Source organism: Cupressus sempervirens, chromosome 7, assembly GCF_028749045.1.
Source record: "Cupressus sempervirens isolate cs-2001-9-10 chromosome 7, ASM2874904v1, whole genome shotgun sequence".
Lineage (NCBI taxonomy): Eukaryota > Viridiplantae > Streptophyta > Pinopsida > Cupressales > Cupressaceae > Cupressus > Cupressus sempervirens.
The window spans coordinates 226,560,401-226,580,889 of record NC_143124.1 but is presented as its reverse complement, the minus strand read 5'-3'; the positions used below and the strand labels follow the sequence as shown (position 1 = coordinate 226,580,889).

General features: G+C 32.1%; 1 long non-coding RNA gene across 2 annotated transcripts; it reads right to left on the bottom strand.

Moving 5' to 3' along the window:
- Positions 1 to 510: 510 nt before the first annotated feature.
- On the bottom strand, positions 511 to 19,995 carry LOC149546320 (uncharacterized). Of its 2 annotated transcripts, XR_016354343.1 has the most exons (4): positions 19,944 to 19,995; positions 19,316 to 19,384; positions 13,713 to 13,789; positions 511 to 895 (listed from the first exon to the last, which is right to left on the bottom strand). It is a non-coding gene; the product is annotated as an uncharacterized LOC149546320 (long non-coding RNA). The 2 variants fall into 2 exon arrangements; XR_016354342.1 differs by lacking the exon at positions 19,944 to 19,995 and having other exon boundaries at positions 19,316 to 19,933.
- Between the last annotated feature and the right edge of the window lie 494 nt (positions 19,996 to 20,489).

Below are 20,489 nucleotides of genomic sequence, written 5' to 3'. Positions count from 1 at the left end.
ATTCAAACAAGGACGCAAAGCGTCTAGTTCCTGCCGTCATGTATTTTGAATTGAAGGCTGTAGTGTTGAGGTGAAATAACTTGTTCATTTTGCTAGTTATTATTGTTTGATTTTCTTGTATTTGTTTTATTTGACTAAGTGAATGAGGCAATAAGACTACAGAATTAACTTTTCCTACTACAAAATGTAGTAGTTGATTTGTCATATTTTTAGAGTCAAATTTCTTGCGAACAAATTTGAAGGTCTTAATTCTAGATAACTTTGGACAACTTGAGAGTTAAATAAAAATTTATAAATCAATAGAAAAATTCAGAAGATATTTTACAATAATGATTTATTGCTATTTGGAGGAGCATTTGTTATGATAAAAGTGTTGAAGAAAATATAAATATGCTAAATCTTGTTTCCATAATTTGGATACATAATGTTTTCTGCATTATCTAACAATAGAACTGATGATCAATTTTTATTTTCAATGACATTATTTACATTGAAACAATGATAACAACATTATCTAAAGTTAAGAAAGAAGCATTTGCATTATATTCATTCATATGCATGACAACACTAAAATTTATGTTCACATATGACATATGACGGTAGCAAGTAGTTGTTTCATTTTTTTAATTTACTTCATGGCATATACAGTAATTTTATAGCTTCAATGCTATAGAGGGTGACAAAGAAGTGAAACTTGACTAACAATTTCGAAATGTCTGAAAATAAGGTACATAGTTATAGACATATTTGGTATAGTATTCAACCTAAGCTATTGATAGAATATTGTCTGTAAGCATGTGTACAATATAGCATTTTGTTTTATGATAGCTCAATGGACTTTGTAGCAAAGGTTGTTGTAATAAAGTGTTCTGTAGTTTTTTTATTCCTCTTTTGCCTGCAATGTCAACAAAAGAATCATGTTAGATATTTGTTATCGATACATGAAACATTTGTGCAATAATTCTTGTTTTTAGTGTTTTTTTAAAAGTATTTGTAAGCTCACCTTTTCACTTGTTTGAGTGGTTTGAAGCAAGTTGACATGTGTAATTGCATTGGCTTGGGTCAGTGTGAAAGTTGCTTGAATGCAAAGGTCTCTTAGCATGAATACAACTTTGGATTTTTGCTGCATATATTCGTGATACTTGATGTTGCGGAGTGCTGGGATTAATTGCTCAACCATGATGTTGTCAATGAAGCACTAGATTGGTTGTTTATTTTCACTAAAAAGAAATGTCTTGAGGTGTAACTTGTGCACATAGTTGACATCTTGTTTGCATCCAATACAGTGTGCAATTTCTTCTTCGAGGATTCCATATCCTTCAAATTTGTGTTGGCAGTGTGGGAAAAATGCTCCAAATGGATTAGAGAATGGATTTGCAATCTTCAATTTTCCATTGACGTGTTTCAAAGTACAGTTTCTAAGTGTCATTTACATTTTATAGCAAGAATTGTTTACATTTGAACAATTATTTTCTTTTACCTCTCTAGTTTTCTGCATTATGTCATGTAACATTTGTAGTGTCATTTTGTCATTTAGCTTGCAAATAAATGTGGATAGGCCTATTTGAAGTGTTTGTTTTCGATCTGTCCTTCTTACAATTTTCTAAAAACCCATGTTGGTGTTTCATTTCGAGCAAGATGTTCTTCTACTGAGATGTAGTGCTGAATAAAATTTGGATGGAATTGCAATTGCGTAAAATATACAGATAGACTTTAAAATATTGAATTGAATATTTGCATAATAAATAGTCAACTAATTTGAAAAAGTACAATTGGAGAAGTAATTTGTATTAATTGTTACCTGTGCTCTATCTTCCTCAGAATGACCATCCTTTATTTCTAGAATGTTGAGGTTTCCCTTCTTTTGTGCTGCAAGAACCAATGCACCTACTATTCCAATAGGGTAGTTTCTTGTGCTATTTAATAGGTTCCTTATTGTAGTGTTGGGGATGAACATGTAGTCATTGCATATGCGATTGATTGTTTCAACAATGTTTGTTTCATTCAGTACAAGAATGCAATCACAATCACCTCTATCATAGTCTGATTTTGATTGAATTTCAAATCCACTTAGAGAAACAACCATGCCTGGGATTATTTTCTCCTCATATTGGTGGATTAAGTTTTCATTAACAGTCACTGTTATTGTCATCTTTGCTTTAGGATCTATTAGGTATGCCTGTAGCACTTCTCGTGTTTTGTTGACTTTTTCAAGGTTGACTTTGTAGACAACTAAGACATCTCCTTCAAATATGTTGCCTCCTTTCCTTGCATTCAAGTCTTCTATAGAAATGCAGCCAGCAGTTTTCAGTTTTGTCCTGCATTGGCACATATGTTAGTGTATTTTTCATTTGAATATGAAACTAAAAAATTGTTAAAAGAAAATATAGGTTACCTTTTTGTAGATTGTTCTTGTCTCATTTGTGTAGCCTTTCCTGCTCTTTTGTTTGCGTCCATTGATTTGTCTGCATAAATTGTGGGTAGGAAAAATTTGTTTAGTGCATCAAATTCTTTGTTACTATGTAGATTTTTTGTAATTTGTATAATGTGGTTACTGAATTTCAAAGTTTCATGTTAATATAGTAATTAGTAAACTAGTTTGTCTTAAATTGTTTACCATGGAATATTCTAACTTGTTTTCATTAAACATTGTAATATTGCGTATTTTGTTTGTTCTACTACATTGTTTTTTTGGCAACAAGAAATGAGAAAAGGAATTGTTATATTGTCTAGTTATGTGAATTTGATGTGATTATATGGAATAGATAGTTGTTGGTGATAAATGTATTTGGAGAAATGTAGGATGTTGTTGGGTGAATTTTCAGTAATTTCGGTCATGTTGGTAAAAGTTGCCATTTGTTGGATGGATTTTTAATGTTGTTGATAGGTGATTAGTCCAGTATGTTTCTGATTTGTAAATATTGCATATATTTGTAGTTATGTTGGACCAAATATGATCAATAAGTGGAGTGTTCATATGGTCTATATGTTGTAAGAGAAATTTAAGTTTGTGGTGTTGCATGTAATTGTTAAGAGTTTTAGCTCGGTTGTTTGTTGTTTGCATATTTATATTAAAATCTCCTAATATGCACAATATGTTATTTTGCTCTATGTTGTTTAGTACATAATTTAGAGCTCTTTGTATCTCATCTATATCAAAGTTTAGCCTTGCGTATAAGTTGATTATATTAATTTTATTCTTGAAGCTTGTTATTATGATTGTTTGTATTTCTACATTTTCTATAATGTGTTCATTGATCTTGGTTGCTAATAATCCTTTTCTTGTTAAAGTTAGTAAACCATGGATACCATGAGTAGAAAAGTAGTTGTATGTGTCAGTAAAAGGTTTTGAGGCATCAATTTTGCTATTGACTTCCTGTAGGCATAAGATGTCAGAAGAGACGATGTCATATTCAATTGAGAGGTCAAGTAAATGTGCATGGTATCCACGAGTGTTTAGTGAGAAAATGGTCAAATGATGTAATGATTCCAAGCATATGTCATGATTTTGAAATTTCCACTGTGGGATTGTACTTAGCCTTTCCATTTCTCTAAATATTTTTTGCTTCACTTTGAACTTTTTGGTTGTAAGAGGCTTCACGAATTATAACTGATGAATTGTTCTTGTTCATGAAAGTATTGTATATGTGAGGCCATGATTTTTCACTTCTGTTGGATCAATAGCAATCGCGTCCATTGTTGGTCTTTGAGATCGATGGATAGTACGAGCACATGCGAGTTGAATTGGAAATTGTTTTCGTATGGTTATTTTTTTTATTTTTAGTCATTTTCAGTATTGGTCTTGCAATGCGTAGAATTGGTACCTAATCTTGTTCAATTTCATCATTGTAGTATGTAATATACTTTGTTTTTTGTTGGTGGCCTATGTTTGCATCATTAAATTTGATCCATACATTGTCATGCTCGTTATTTCTAGTGTATAATTTAAAAATTCCGTCAGAACCATTGACAATACCATCTTGTGTGTTGTAGTTTCCTGAATAAATTTCTATGAGCACTCCTTCCTTCACATTTATTTCAGTAGGAAGGCATGTTGTATGAGCATAAAGACATAATGCATTGTCGTTTTCCTCAAAATCATCAATTTCTCTTAGTGTAATTGTATTTCTAGGCATACTTGATAACATATTCTTGTTGTGTTTATCCACATCTGATCTCCTAAAGTATAGGAAAGGAAGAGTAGGGTCAATTGGTATGGGTTTTATGCAGTGGTCATTAAGGTATTCTATGTCTTGTACTGTTTGTTCACCTATACGGATTCTGTTTAGAATGTCAACAAATGCGGTGTCTTTTTGACGCATTGTATTTTTCAAAGATAAATACTTTATATTATCATTTCAGAAATTATAAGGCATCAAGTCTTTACCTGTTGGTTTGCTTTCGAAGACATTTGCATCTAGAACAGGTAATGCCTGGTATAGGTCACCACAGAAGATTGTGTCTAATTCTCCAAAATAAATAGTAGGTTTTTGCATGATGTCACACAAACGTAAGTCAATGTATCTCAAGAAAGAGGATCCCACTAAGGATATCTTGTCTATGAGTAGGATTCAAAGCTCGCAGTAATGCTTACACATTTTGTCAACTCTATAACTATTTAGAGGGATAAATTCGGACTTATTGAATGATATGTGTAATGCAAAATGTATTGTAACACCGCCAATGTTGTAGGCAACTTTTCCTATATATGCAGCTATTAATCCCTTTGGTTTGTTAGGGTCGTCATTGATGTCATTACTATATAGACATAGCAATGCATGGTAAATAGCTTTAGCTGTAAATGTTTTCCCAGTGCCAGCACCACCTGTCAGGAAAAGGTATATTGGTGTGACCCTATCATTTTGTTTCTTGGTTATGATGTCTTTAACTATCATTTGTTGCTCAATATTGAGTGTTTGACGCAAGTTGAAGTAGTCAATGTTATTCATTATCTGTGGGTGTTTGGCTATCTCAAATCCAACATTTGATGATGTATACATGTTTTTATATGAATTTGTTGGAATGTCTGTTGATATGTCATAAGCTTCATGTATTATGTCATTTTTTCCTTTTTGCTTGTTTTTTTTACTAGAGTCTTTGAGCTGTAGTTCATTTTCCTCTTCTTCAATGTTTCTCCATTTGCTATTCATATTATAACAAAAATTTGCACAATTTCTTATAATCGTTTCTTCATGGTATGCACATGCTAATTGCCAAGAGTTAAAATTTTCAAAGATTGTTTGAATACTTATTATAAATGAAACATATAATAGGACTTGTTCTCTATAGTAGTTTTCTGGATCAATGTAGATGTTGTAATTCATAAAATGTATTATAAAAAGTTTTTCTTTCTTTCTAGTAAAATGTTTAGTTCCATTATATTCTGAAACAAATTCGGCAAAGCATATGTGGCTTAGAGTTTCTGAACGGTTAACATAGTAATGTAGTGAAGATTTTGCCATTATATTCTCAGATTCATCTAGCTCTTCTCTCAACTCTTTTAAAGATTTAAGAACAAAAATGTGCTCATCATCAGGTCTTGTGTAAATGAATATACATCTTCGAGAACTTTGATTGAGTGGCATTGAGAGGACTAAATGTGCAACTTGTTGTGTTGACATCTGTTGTAAGTTCAGTAAAGCATTTCCTAGTTTTTTTATCATGTGAATTGCATCTATATTATTTCTTTGGTGGTCTTTTTGAATTTTTTTGAATGCATTTGTCATTGATTTGTCTACTTTTGCCATATATGAGCTGCAATACATAGCCACTACATATGCATTTAGTACAAATTGTGCATCTGTATTTGCTCTCCATAACAATGGCATTTTCTTAGAGAAACTATTATTCCATATTTGACAAAGTTTTCATTTAAGAAATAGAGTAGGCCTATCTAATGTTGACCTGATTGAGTTGACATAGTCGTACTCTGTCAATTGTAGTTCATCTAGAAACATATCATATGTGAATGAACTATCATAGTTTGCTTTTTCTAGTGTTGAGAATATGTCTGTTGCATTTGTTGATGTTGTATTAGAGCTTTCTGCTAAAGGTTCAAGTATGATTTTTTTTGGAAAAGGAGGGATGGGAAAGTTGTATCAGCATGTTCTTCTTTGTGATCTTTTACATCATTTTGTATGATTATGTATTTGCAGTTTTGCTAGAGATTGTTGTAAGTGCTTTGTACTACAAGTTATGTAGTTATTGACAAAATTAACTATGTCCATATTGCTTTCTCTCCCATATATTGGGGCATTATGTACCCAAATCAGAAGATGGTCATGTTCATTACCTCTATTTTGAAATTCTGTTACAGAGAAAAAGTCAGAAACTTTACCAAAGAAGGAGACATCAGTCATTATTAATTTTTGGATAGCTTTTGTTCGATGTCGATAATAATGTGCACATGTAACTAGGTCTTTGTGAATGAGGGTGTTTATGTCAGTATTACTTTCACAAGTTATTTCATTGTTCTCTCCTTTTGATTCATTTATGTTGTGCAAAGAGAGTAAAGTTTTTGTTAATGGTTCCCAATTTTGTTCTGCACTTGTAAAAGTAAGGAAAAAAGTTGGTGGTCCCAATTGACGTATCATAGCAAAGGCATTTTTTTGAGTTGTTGGCAATAGTCTGGACATATTCGTATCCTTTTTAAGTCAACATAGCCAATGTCTAATTTCAATATCTTCTCCAAGTTTGGCTTGTTTTTGACGTCTTTTGCAATGAGTTTCCTTCCTTTAAGTTAACCTTTTCTTATTCTGACCCACATTGTTGACAATACTTGATGTATTAGTATCTTGATTGCTTTGAAGAAAATATTTTTTTTATGCAGTGCAAAATTACGATGACTGTTTAAGACTTCCCATTGTGCTACTTTTTGATAACTTAATTTTTCTAAGTCATGATTTTTCCGTGGTTCTCCAAAAAATAGTGTAGGAAAATTCATTTCCTCTACATGTTTATCTTTGAATATGCCTATTGGATAAGATTCTTTAGCAGGTGCTATTTCAATAATTTTGTCATCCATGTTTTGTATGCTTCTTGAATCTGTAAATCCATGTATCAGTGTTTCTGATGGGTTAGCATTGTCACTATCACTTTCTGAATTAGAATCATATGACATAGATTGACGTAATATTTTATCTTGTCACTCTTCCTCTAGTAATTACAACCATGCATCATTGATTTGAACATTTTCTAATTTGTATAATGTTGTGTCTGCCAATTCATGAAGAACTTGCATAATAAGATTAGGCCTTACCATTCCTTTTTGAAAGGTACTTTTATATTCAAGTGGTCGCTTAAGAGAGACTACAACAGTTGATGTGTTATTGAATGATAGGGGCAAAGCGTTTTGGACAATGTTCAAATTGACAGGCACATTTATGATAGAACCGGTTAGACCAATTTGTGATCTTCTATGTCCTAGTTCCCATATTTGAGCAAAAGCAATTCTCAAGGACACTAGTCTTTCCTCTAGTTGACTCGGACATTTTACATGTTGTAAAGGATCATTTGTTCCAATGTTTTTTGGTGTTGCAAATTTTGGAAGCTTTGATTGTTTAAGAGATTTGTCACATATTTTGCATATGTTTGCATTATCATTTGGATAATTACGTTGGGTCAACATTTTGTATATATCTTTTTCCTTTGCTCTTACATGTTTGATATTTTTTTTGAAATGCAAAGTGTGACAAATTGGGCAGGTATATTTTGGAGTGTCTTGTATTTCAAATTCATATATTTCTACTGGTGTCTTCTTTGATCTTGTTTGCTTTCTTTTTAAGCTATTAGTTGTTGGTGATATAGTTTTTGGTGATATAGGTACAACATTAATATTGAATTGTTGTTTATGACTATTCAAACTAGGTTTATTGCAGAGTAGACTACTTTCATTACTTATCATTTTAGATCTAATGATTTTTTTTGTGTTTCTAAGAGATTGTGAAATAATTTCCTTAGCAGAATGCATATTCTATTGCTCTTTATTGTTTTTAGCACTTCCTTGAATTTTTTGTTCTCTAATGTTGCAATTTTTTAACATCTCCATATTCTGACTAGGCAATTCTGTAAACTTATGAGAATTGATTGTATGGTTTATGCGTTGGACTGGTCGCAATTGCACCAAAGGTTCAAAATGGCCACTTTGAGGATTCGTATCATGAAATAGTATACTATATGGTTCTGTGTTCAATGTTTTATTGAAGTCTATGTATTGTTTTCCTGTTTTTAGTGAAAAGACACAAATATGAATATTTAACCACTTGGAAAGCTAGTGAATGCAAAATATGTCTCTGCATAAACCAGTTTTATTACTATTGTTTACTTCTTTTGCAGATAGATGCATTCGTCGCAAGTAAGTGTTCTTTTCATTTACATTATGGAGGTCTTTGATGAGAAGAGGATGCAACTCATGATTGTATGCATGTAATGCTTCTGGGTCTGCTTTTGCAAGGCACATTGAAAAATAGTCTATTGTACCATTTCGTAGCTCTTTGATAGTTTTTGTAAATTGAAGTAAGTATTCAATAGAGTCAAACAAGTAGTCACCAACATTGTATTTGAATTTTTGTACTCTACAAAGTTCTTGGTTTGCCAACTCTATATCAATGTTGCATGATTGATTTTTATTAGTCATCTTGACGATGTGAATATTTGATGATCAAAAGTTGCAATTAATGAGTATTTGTTGGCAATGTACACTTGTACTTAATGCATTTAAGACATAGTAACTTCTAACATATGATAATGATCTTCATAGGAAGCGGGTGGAATGCATTGTATGAAACTAGTCAAATTCTCTATGAATTTTGGATTCCTTGGTTAATTGTTAGCTGTCGTGTCTTAGCCTGCGCATGCAAGATAGATACTTTGTTAGTTTTGTTTAATTACACTTTTCAGCATTGTGACCAATAATTTTGTTTAGACTCTTCCAACATATAGACATGAATATGTACATGATCATGTTGCAAGAGACATTAGACAAATTTAGAAGAAAATATTTCTTACTAATTAACAATACTTAGTAATTTATGTTTGTCACATTTCAATATGTACTAATCTATCCTAGTACACAAGAAAAGAAGGATTGTTTTAGAACAAATCATACATACTATACTTTTTATAATTACCAACATATAAATATATATGCGCAAGCATTACAATATAGCTCTAAAAATTGACTATAGAGAATTCAATTAAATGTTTGAAGATTTTTTCTTATGTGTGCAAGCATCTTCAACATTAATCTGTATGTGCAAAAACTTTTGTATATTCACAAAGATCTTATAGTGGATGCACAGATGCAGGTGTATGTTTGAGGAGTGTGCTTTCCATATTATTTATCACACCCTCAATTTCAGATAACTTGCTTTTTAGAATACCAATTTCCAAAATTATCTTGTCATTAATTGACAAAACTTTCTTATCGACATTATTTGTTGAGAGAAGAGTTCCATATGCTCTGCAACCTGTATTATGTTTTGTTGCATCCACAAAATTGCTTTTGCAGTCCACTATTTCATTCATACTATAGAGACTCATATCATAGGTGCTTGAATCTAGTTCTTTAGGTCCACTTTTTGTGTTCCATGGGAGCATTGGTTTAAGCTTGCGGTTGTTCATGTTGTCGCACCCTATAATTTCTGAAAAAATATAATTAGATATCTTTCATGTTGAAATGTATTTGATTCACGTTTATTTGTGCAAATGATTCTAATTACTTGGCTACACTGTCTTATATTTTTCATTGACTATGATTAGAAAATGCATGAAAAATGGTAAAAGGAAATACCATTTTGTTGTTGTACTCCTTTATATTGAAAGTGCTCAGATTTCAAATTTTCAATAGCATTTTGCAATAAATCTGAACCTGCAACATTGGAATCGTAGGTTGACGCTAGTTTTCCTGGAAAGCTTGAATTCATGTTCAAAGTATTGTCCAATTTGTATGCATCATTGATGCTATCATTTCCAACACAGTTATGGGCAACTATGTTTCCTAGTAATCCCGATGATGTATGTGTATATAGTGGGAGATAACTAGTTTGATATTGGTTAGGAAAAATTGTTGATGATTGACAATCTTTAGTTTGGTGGACTACATCAAAATTGTAATTTGTAGGTGTCATTACACAATGGACATCAGGTACTACTGTTCTATCAAATGGGATGTCATCTAAGGATGGTCTTTGTGATAGTGTACCATCATGTATATTAGACAATGGTGCACAGTGAGGCTTTATGTTTTCCTCTTGATGGGTTGTGGTCTGGTAGATTAGATTTTCTGTTATTAATGGGTTAATATGCACTAATGTATCATTGGTTTCTATTGCACTTTTCTTATAGCAGTATGCACAGTCTATCACTCCTCTCATAGAAAATGCTGCTTCATCATATGCATTTGCAGCTTCTTCTAGCAATTCAAATGTTCCAAGCCATTGGCATCGCTTAGTTTGTGGATCCCTTATCTCTGCAGCATATTGACCCCAAGAACGTCTCCTAACACCCTTGTATTTCCTATGCTTTGGACATTTTTTGCACCTGGAAGACAAGTTTTTGCTTTCTTTAAAAGTGGACATGTCTTCATTCTCCAAATCTATAATTCTTTTTTCCTTGAAACAAGTCATCTATATTCTTGGTTCTGTAAAGGCGGTGCACAATTTAGACAAAGTAGACCAATTGAATAGATGAAAGAAACAAAGATATTGGTATAGTATCTTTTTACTAGAATGCTATGTAGAAGAATTCAAAATGTTTACCATGATTTTTTTATTTTGAATATAGTAATTTAGATCTCATTACAAGTAATGAGATCTAATTATCTATTTTTTTCAATTTGCAATCCTTTATTATTATTTTACCAATTAGTAAGAGTAGACAATGTTTAAATTCTAACACTTCTTTTGACAGATTAATGTACATCATGTAAGGGTCCAGATCCAGTATAAAAATAAACTTACATAAGAATTCAAAAAGTGGGTGCAACAAAAGAAACAGGTAACATGAGTTGATCTTATGAATTAGTAAGAGTAGATTATGTTTAAGGTCTAAGACTTCTTTAGATAAATTAATGTAGATCATCTAAGGGTCCAGATCCATTATGAAATAAAAGTTGCATAAGAATTCAAAAAGTGGGTCCAGGAAAACAAAGAGCTAACATCACTTGATGTTATGCTCTTGGTGCAGCAAGTATTTTTTAGCTAGACACTTCCTTTAAATTATATATGTTCGCATTGATTAAATTACATGATTCTCAAAAAGTGACACTCCAAATGTATACTTGTTTCTATGTTATGTCCTTTGAGCTCCTAAAGACTACATATATTTCTCCATTATGTACAAAGTGACATAAAAAACTATTACGTCAAATGCTAATAGCAATATGAACAAAGGTGTTTCCTTGACAATAAAATATAGCATTAAGAGAATGTATATGTTAAGCACCACGAACAATTCAGGTAAAGGCATGGTGCCTTCAGGAATCACCACAACAATTTGCTTTGGGGAACTTGTTTGTATGTGTAACCTTGAACTTTATATACCACGATTATGTCTTGAAAGCTTGTCTACCCTGTCATATGAATATTGAAACCTTTTGTTACATGCCTATTCCTATCTGTCTAGTAGACCATGTAATTATAAATCATTTAACATTATCTTCAAATAGTATTATAATTAATAAATTGAAAGGCATGTTGATTGACATTGCTATTTTTTGTCTCCGATTAGAAGTCACATAAATTTGTTGCATAGTTTCATGTGGAATGCAATATTCCAAATTTGGTATTTTCTTAGTGGAGACCCATGAATGTCCTTGGTTCTAATGTCTTTTTAATATGTAATGCTAATTCTAGCATTTTCTCAAACAATTCTGTCAATGTTGTAATGCCAAATATTGAATAATATGATAGCTTAAAATAATAAATACTAACTGTTTCTACTAACTAATGGATGGTTGGGTCTTGTATCATTATGTTATGTTCGTGCTCCAATGCAACTACATCTATAGCTATTAGTGCACAACTATAAAAAATTACATTCAAGTGCCATTGTAGTCTAAAAAATTAGGTATTATGTACAGATGCCATTGATGCTTTAATAGATCGAAAAGCTATAATTGCCCTAATCAATTTTCAATTTCCATAAATTTTTCATGAAGAAATTGTAGTAATTATAGTTGAAGTATCCTATGATGCTTGAAAGCAAGCATTGAAAATCATATGCAAATTTGATGTGCTTTGCAAACTTGGAATTTCAACAACAAAGAAACATGAATACAACTTTGTTCTCATGGAATCAAAATATTACATGAAATTGATTCTTTCATCATTGGTTACCATTGTACAAATTATAGAATAATATATTTATATAGCACAATGGAGCATATACTTATACATTATAGGTATTTACTTTTGGCAACTATCATGTTGTAAAAATTAATTCATCCATAGAGGATGTGCCATCTTCCAATATCTGCTACAAGATGAATGCCAGGTGGCATCTCGTTATTTGAAAATACAAACAAATAATGGTATGAGTAGTGGTGCTTTATGGTTTTAGTAGCTATAGCTCCTGTAGTGCCATCATACCATTCTCCTAGAAGTTGTATACTATCATATGTTATAATCCATTCAAGCGAGAACGTTGGATATGATATGAGAAGGTTTATTATGCATACAAGTGTCTCACTTTCAACAGGGGTTTTAAATGGTGATAGCTGATAGAATAGTGTTTTGCATGTTGGATTAAAAACATCTATGAATTGTTCTATACTATGATTCTCATAAGGAAAATGGATTAGAATATCTTGACAGTGAACTATGCTATGAGCTTCAGTATATACTCGCACAAGATATTTCAAGTAAATCAATTCTCCATTTGTCATGAATGGAGATAAGACATGAATCTGATTGGTCTCTGGTATTGTTTGAATGTTTCCCCATCCATTGTATTCAAACATTGCATCATGGTTTTCATAAAAATATTTTTCCAATATATTCCTTTGACATTCACTTGGAAGTTGTTGGATTCTTTCAAGGACCTCAAATTGTGGATTTTAATGATCTATTGGGTAGTTTATTGTATTCGATGCATTTAGAGTATTCATATTCATGCAATACAAGTACAGGAAACCTATCAACAATGGCCAATAATTCTTAGATTTCGCTAAGCGTCAATGAATTCTAAGATATAGCTTAACTTCATTACATAGTACAAAATGATAATCAATGGATTTCTTCAAATAATTGAATATTTGTTTATCTAAAATTTCAATATCTCTAACTAGTTTATAATCTATGATTTTTTTTGGTTTTAGTTATTTTTTAGTTCATTTATTAATTATTAGAAGCTATTTTGTATCTTAAATATATATCAAATCTAAGTAAATAAAAATTGTTTTATGGATAGGATTTATATACATAATTTTTTTCAATACACATGATAGAAAATATGTTTAAACTATGTTTCATGGTATCTAAACAATGTGAATTTGAAACATCAATTCTTTTCTCTATGTGACAATTGATATAAACATCCCTCAATCAATAATTTAGAAGAGAATATGGAAAACCAAATAGATAAATTTGCTAAAATATCAATAGTAATTAAATATTACTGTTCTATAAATTATTGTCATAATTACGACTACTTGATGATTACAATTACAAATAAAATTTGGACTGTTAGTTTCAAAACTCTGAATGGAAACATACCGGTTACTTGTAGCTACCAATGTCAATTGTCTGAACAAATTCCAAAGCTCCTAGCACAGTTCAAACATTTGTGAAATCTACAAAATTCAAAAGTCAGCAATATAGAACATATAATCCATAAATATATTTTTTCACCTTATCATAATACATTTTTTACAATGAAGTATGACAATATGCAAAGGAAAACATAATTTATGAGCCAATTAGGCATCATTTATCATGCTAGATACCCATTGTTTAATTGGTGTAATGATTTTCAATCTATGTTTAAATTTCTCCATTTCTACTAATACATGTAATATTTAATGTACAAACTACTTCAGTACAACAAGTCTCTGTAAAAATTACACTTTGCAATATGGAAAACAAAAAGACATATTAGTAACTATGGATACAACATTTATCACACAAGAAACATGTCAATTAATTTATCAACATCAAACATTCATAATTTAAAGAGCATTTTCAATACTATTCTTAATCAAATAATAATTTCCTATCTAATGTATATGCATTAAATTTGATGATCATTGATTTTTATTTAAAACATGACATAGTTAAACACTAGTCCAAAATATAATAGTTTACTATTTATAGCAATGATTTTACAAAGCAGTAGAATTTATTTTTCTAGCAAGGTTAGAGGTGTATACAAATTAGATATGCTATGGAATATGTACATAGAATCATGACATGTTATCTATGATAACAAGTGATGTATTCAAATTTTGGCGAGCTAAGAAGTACTCATTTCTGCCAAGGAGCAATTGTTTTGTGCATAAGTTCTGATTGGAGGATGAGACATATGCATTTGGAGGAATATGAGTGCATTGGATACGGCTGAGATTCTCAAAGCTCTTTGCTGTGAAAAATGAGAACAATGAGCATGCAAGGCATGATCTACAATTGCCTTATATTTACTACTAATCGCAATTTTCAGGGAATCGTACACACAAGTTGTGACAGCAGATGAACTTAAAGATTCTAGTGAGAACAGTCCACCTATAAGGTCATTACTCATCTCTATAACATATGCAGCAATGTATGGATCATAGTCTTCTTTAGGCTTGAAGTAATGCTTCACATACACATTTTCTAATTGCTTCACAATTTGTATATCTTCTAAAAGGTCCATGCAATTGGTCAAGAATTTAGAAACAATGTCTGCATAATGTGTTGAACAAGATTTATTCTGCAAGAATTCTTCACTGAGCACTATGCGCAAAGATTTCTCAACATTTGGGCATTCATTAATAAACATAGTCTCCAAATGTCTTGAGTCAATTGCACCAATAATTGGAGAAGTCCATTGTTCACTTGCGCATGGAATAAAAATTTGGTCACACATTCTAAAAGTCCAAATCTGCGAGAAATGACTACGAAATTAGATTTTAAAAAAGAGTTGTAGATAATAATTAATATGTTTTTAGACATGGAATAATGTATTCTGATTTCACCTATTTGCAATGTGAATCAGAGTATAATTTAGTTTGATTAGTCTATTGGCCTTGTTAGAATGGATTTGACTACTCACCCTTAAAAATGTTCTTTGTGTCTTCTATGATTGCTAAATCACTATATTTCAGTAGAATATCCTCCAGTATGGAGGCCTTGATACATTTGGCTTAAACTGTCCATGTTATCTACATAGTTTTCAATGGATACTGGACATATATACTTATATATTATTGTATTTTGATTACAGCTTCTTTATCCAGGTGATGGTCTCTTACTTTTAAGGATTTTTCTTTATTCCTCCTAATTGTCACTTATTTTCTCTTCCACCTTTTACCCTCTGCATAGAATGTTATATTTAAGTATATATTGATATGATGTTTTCCATTTTTCTTGTGTTCTTTTTACCTTTGTTTAGCTTTTTTTCTTCCTTTATTTATCCACTTGTGCATCTTTTTTCCTGATTGGGCACTTTGTTCTTTTGCTTTTCTCTTTTTAATATACTTGGATTCATATTTAAATTTTTTGGTTTTCGTTTGTCCTCCTTTTCTCTGTACAGAGATGAGCTACTCTCATAAGTTTCCCCATTCAGCACTTTCTCATCATTTGTATGTTTTTAGCTTTTTCACATGGGACATCTAGTTTATTGCAATGGTATAGATTTTCTGGTATATGTTTGTTTATCAGCATGTTTCTAGATATATCTTATTGGCATGTATATTCACAATGGCATATATTACAATGGCCCCTTCTGAAGCACTACACTGGATCCCACACCAATACCTGTTTCATTTTGGATACTATTGAGCTAGTGTAATTGTTTGTGGTGCTTATGTGGGAAGAATTAATTGCTTACCCCTGGTGATTTATACTTACCCTTAAGCATTTAGGTACTATTTTCTGCTCTCTCATTCTAAATATGACAGGTTGAGGTCTATAGTTTGTGATCTTACATTTTGGAAAAATGCACATTTTCCGTAATATTAATTGGATATGTTTTTGGTAGCTATGGATAGGGTCAGTTTTGAGATCCATGGTAATCTGCTAACAGCTTAATGGGAATACGATTATTATTCCTGAAATGGATATTTTGTTATTCAATATAGCTACATGATGATGTTGGCTAACTAGCAGCTGGCAAAATGATTGTTTTAGAATCCAAATAGTTATAGAAATCCCTGGTTCTTCATTATCAGAGAGGCATAGATATATATATGTATATACATAGGTATGTATGTATATATCCATATATATCACGTACCTTTGTTCATATGTTTATTATGCATTGTTTATGGTCCAGATACATTCTTATTTGATCAAATGGGCATTTGGAATGCCAAGGAAAAAGAACTGATTAAATGCCAAATATGGGAAAACAAGAATTGATTTACCAGATCTGTGACCCTAATCTGAAGCTATATGCAGAAAGTATAAGTCGACAGATTCTAGTCAAACAATTTCATTGGGCCCATGAGAAGGCTCATAAGATTTCAATATTCAACACTGTCAAAGTTTCAAATACTAGTCCCAAACACTTTTGGTAGCCTTTGATAGATGAGCAATTAAAATAAAATGGAATATCCAAGCTATTTGTGGCAGTTCGAAACTTTTCCAGTAGACAATGGTAATATGATCTCTTAGACTTTGAAAGCATTGATCTTTGACTATAACTGGCTTTTGTTCATCATTACAAACAAACTAAACCATTTGTCAACTTACAACATAAGCTATATTGAGCATGTTCTTTATTTCAAAAAACTATGAATAGTATCGTGACTTCTGAACCTAAATTTTGGGAAAACTTATACTAGTTTCATGAATATTGGCATATTAGACCCATACAAATTTCAAAAGAATTACTACTAAAACATGCCAGTAAATAAATCAATGAAAGTTAAATATTCAATTTAAATTGGAATAGGAGAAAAAATTATGTATATCAGAGGAAGAGCCTAGAAATTATGACCAATATTTATTGCTGGCACAAATCTTGTGACAACAATTCATCATTTTGTAGCTCATCTATGAATCAATATTTATCTACATCTACAGTTTATTATATCTGAATTCTGTTAAGAATAAAAGGAGTGTATCTATGGTCACATATATATTATACATGCCATTAAGGATGGAAGGCCATTACATGGTCATTCAAGTACATCAGGTAATACTGTAATAGTGATATAATAAATCAGTGGCCCCAAGCACTTTGCGGGCATAGTCCCAAGAAACGTTAAAGGGCTTGTATAATTAAAATCTGAGAGAGCCCATTGTAGTTGGTATCTAGGAAACTTGGGTAACACCTACTCCTGTCTTTGAGCTCAAATAGTAATCAAGTTGGATAAGAGTGTTACTAAATATATAGATAATCTGATTAAACAAATGAAGATTTCTTTAATAGTCAAATGCCTTATATCCCTTATAGCTTGGGACATAGATATCAAATAACTGAGACTAAACCGAATTAGAGGACATTACAAATACTGAAAAAAGAGAACAATAATTCTGACAGAAAGAGAGGATGAGGAAACCTGGCTACCCAAAAGAGGGAGTGTTCCTTTCCACAGCTCTCCATGGCAGGGATTTTACAAGGTTCAGATTAAGAAAGAATTGGAATAGTAGGCCTGAGTGTCCGCCCTCTTTGCATGTCAGATGAAGAGATAGTTATTCGCATGTTCCTTTCCTGTGCATTTTCTGAATGGTTCATCCGTTCGACTAGCTAATCTGCTACAATGAACACGACCATTTTGTGCTTAATTAAAAGATGGCTAGTCAATGGGAAGAACTCTGTATGCAGTGACATTTGGATTGCGGCTCTGTCTATGATCAGGTAGCAGACTTGGACAGAAAGGAACAATCACATCTTTAACAAGGAAGCATCAGTTGAAGAGGTAACCTCAAAGATTGAATTGAGGTTAAGAGGAATGATTAGTACAAAGAAATAGTTCAAAAGGATGAAGAACGTTTCTAATTGGGATTCAGAAGTGGGCAGGTCTTAAAAGTAAACCAAGGGATGATCATTGCTTCTAAGAATAAAAGGTCAGAAACAACCAGGATAGAGGCTTTTCCAGGTTCAGTCAAAATAAATTTTGATAGGGCTGTGAAAAGTAATCTAGGGGGTGATCAACTATATAGAGAGACATAGAGAGGTAAGATGTTTAGGTGACACATTTCATCTGACCAGAAAGGCAACAAATAATAAGGCTGAAATGGAAGTCATGGAAAATGGGCAAAAAATGTGTATTGACAAGAGACTCTTGTCAGTAGACATAGAAGGCGATTCACAGGTAGCAATAAGAGCTATAACAAAAGGCTCAACAGTAAACTGGAAAATATAAAAATGGGAGGACATGATCAATGAAAAATTAAGGAAGCATAAAGATTACAAATTATATCATTCAATTTGCGAGGAAAATAAGGTAGATGAATTCTTGGCCAATCTGGGAGTAGATTCTGGCAGGATGGTAAACTGTTGAAAAAGAGCAAATTTGGTGGCCATTCTTGAGGGGGGTCAATTAGGAGTCTGAAATCACAGCAAAAAAGGGGTTGGTTAGTATGGGGTAATATAGGATAGCTCATATTAGGGAATTTAAGCACTAAGAACAAGCCATAAATTAAGGAATCTTAAAGGGAAACTATGGTCCATAATCTCCGCTTCCTAGGTGAGTTTTGTGGCAGCAAAGCAAGTCATATAGAATTGCAGAGCAGTGGTGGTGGTAGAAAATGTCATCAACTCTCAGCAAAAATACTATCCATACACCTTCAGATCATAGTATACAAGACCCAGCTTGAAACACAGTTAGTTAATTTGCAGATTTAATCAATACAGCAGTTGATTGGAGTCAGTGAATCATAGCAAGTGCAGTCTCAGAAGTGAACTCGGCAGATCTATACAGCTATAGCCGGACGTATATGAAGAAGAACAGCTAGAATAGGAGGACAACATAAGAAATCAAAAATAGACATCATGTATGCCAAGCAGTATAAACGAGAACCCATTTTCGCCTGTACCCATCCTATTGCAATTAAATATACATGTAGATATATAACACGTTTCAACTATTACACACTGTGTAACCAAAGACATCTCAAACACAAAGCAAAACAAAAAAACACAGAATCGAATGGCAAATGCAAAGAATGCTTACCTGAGAAGGAAGAAGCAGTGTGTAATCTTTCCTCTCTGGTTTTCATGACCCCAGAATCCGCTCATCTCTCTATTTGTAACTCATGCACACCGACATCCACAGAGACCAATAAAAAAAATCAACCGTGGATTCAGGGATATTGAAGATTCAAAAATTTAATAATGTCACTGTTTACTCAGAAGAATGAGCGAGAGTGCAAGGACAATGAAAGATTTAAAAATAATGATGATAGAGAATTCTAGACAAATATTCAACACTGTCAGTTCTCAGTGTAAGACCAAATGCATCGTGTCCTCATTTTATCCTAAAATCTGGTATCATATGCCAACACAACAGTTCATGATTTGTACTCAGGCCACAAAGGAAGAGATTTTGCTTAGATTTTCTGCACCCTCCCTGACACAGCCATTAAAACTGACAAGACAGAACAAAATCATGAAATTAAAGACTGCAAAATACCCATCAACGAGATGAAATGTCAGCATTTCATCACAAGATGGTGGAAACCCTACTATTTGCAGTACTCACCAATTAGAATGTGACAACAAAGCAGTTCTGGAAAATAATTTAACTCTGAAAAAAAGAAAAACATAGCAAAATAGGTCATGGGGAAAAAATAAAGTTCTACCATTGGTCAACATTAGTGGAGAAATAACAGCAACCCGGTTGCTATAGTATCCTGCCATTCGACAGGAACTAATAACACAGATAAGCAAAGACCCTGTTGATAACAAATGAGAATTTGATTAAGCCATGATATCACAAAAAGCAGATTTTCTACTAACTTTTTCTCGGTAGGAGGTATGGTGCTGAAATTCGGTGTTAGACAGAACAAAAATATTTTTAAGACTACTTTATTCCCTAGAAATAGTTCAAAGGGAATATAAGGAGATTGATTTCTCCCACAAAAAGCATTTAAATCCATTTTTCAGGTGGGAATCGGTACTCAATGAAAACTTGACGGTAAGGCAAGAATAAATATTTATAATGATTATGAGAGGATTCCTTTATTTTTTATTTGTCTGAAGTATATGATGGTTTTCCCAGAATGGTGCTGAATTTCGATGTTAGATGCAGGAACAAAAAAAAATTGTTAAGACTCCTTTACTCCCTGGAAATACTTCAAAAGGGCATACGATATTGATTTCTCCCACAAAAGCATTTAAATCCATTT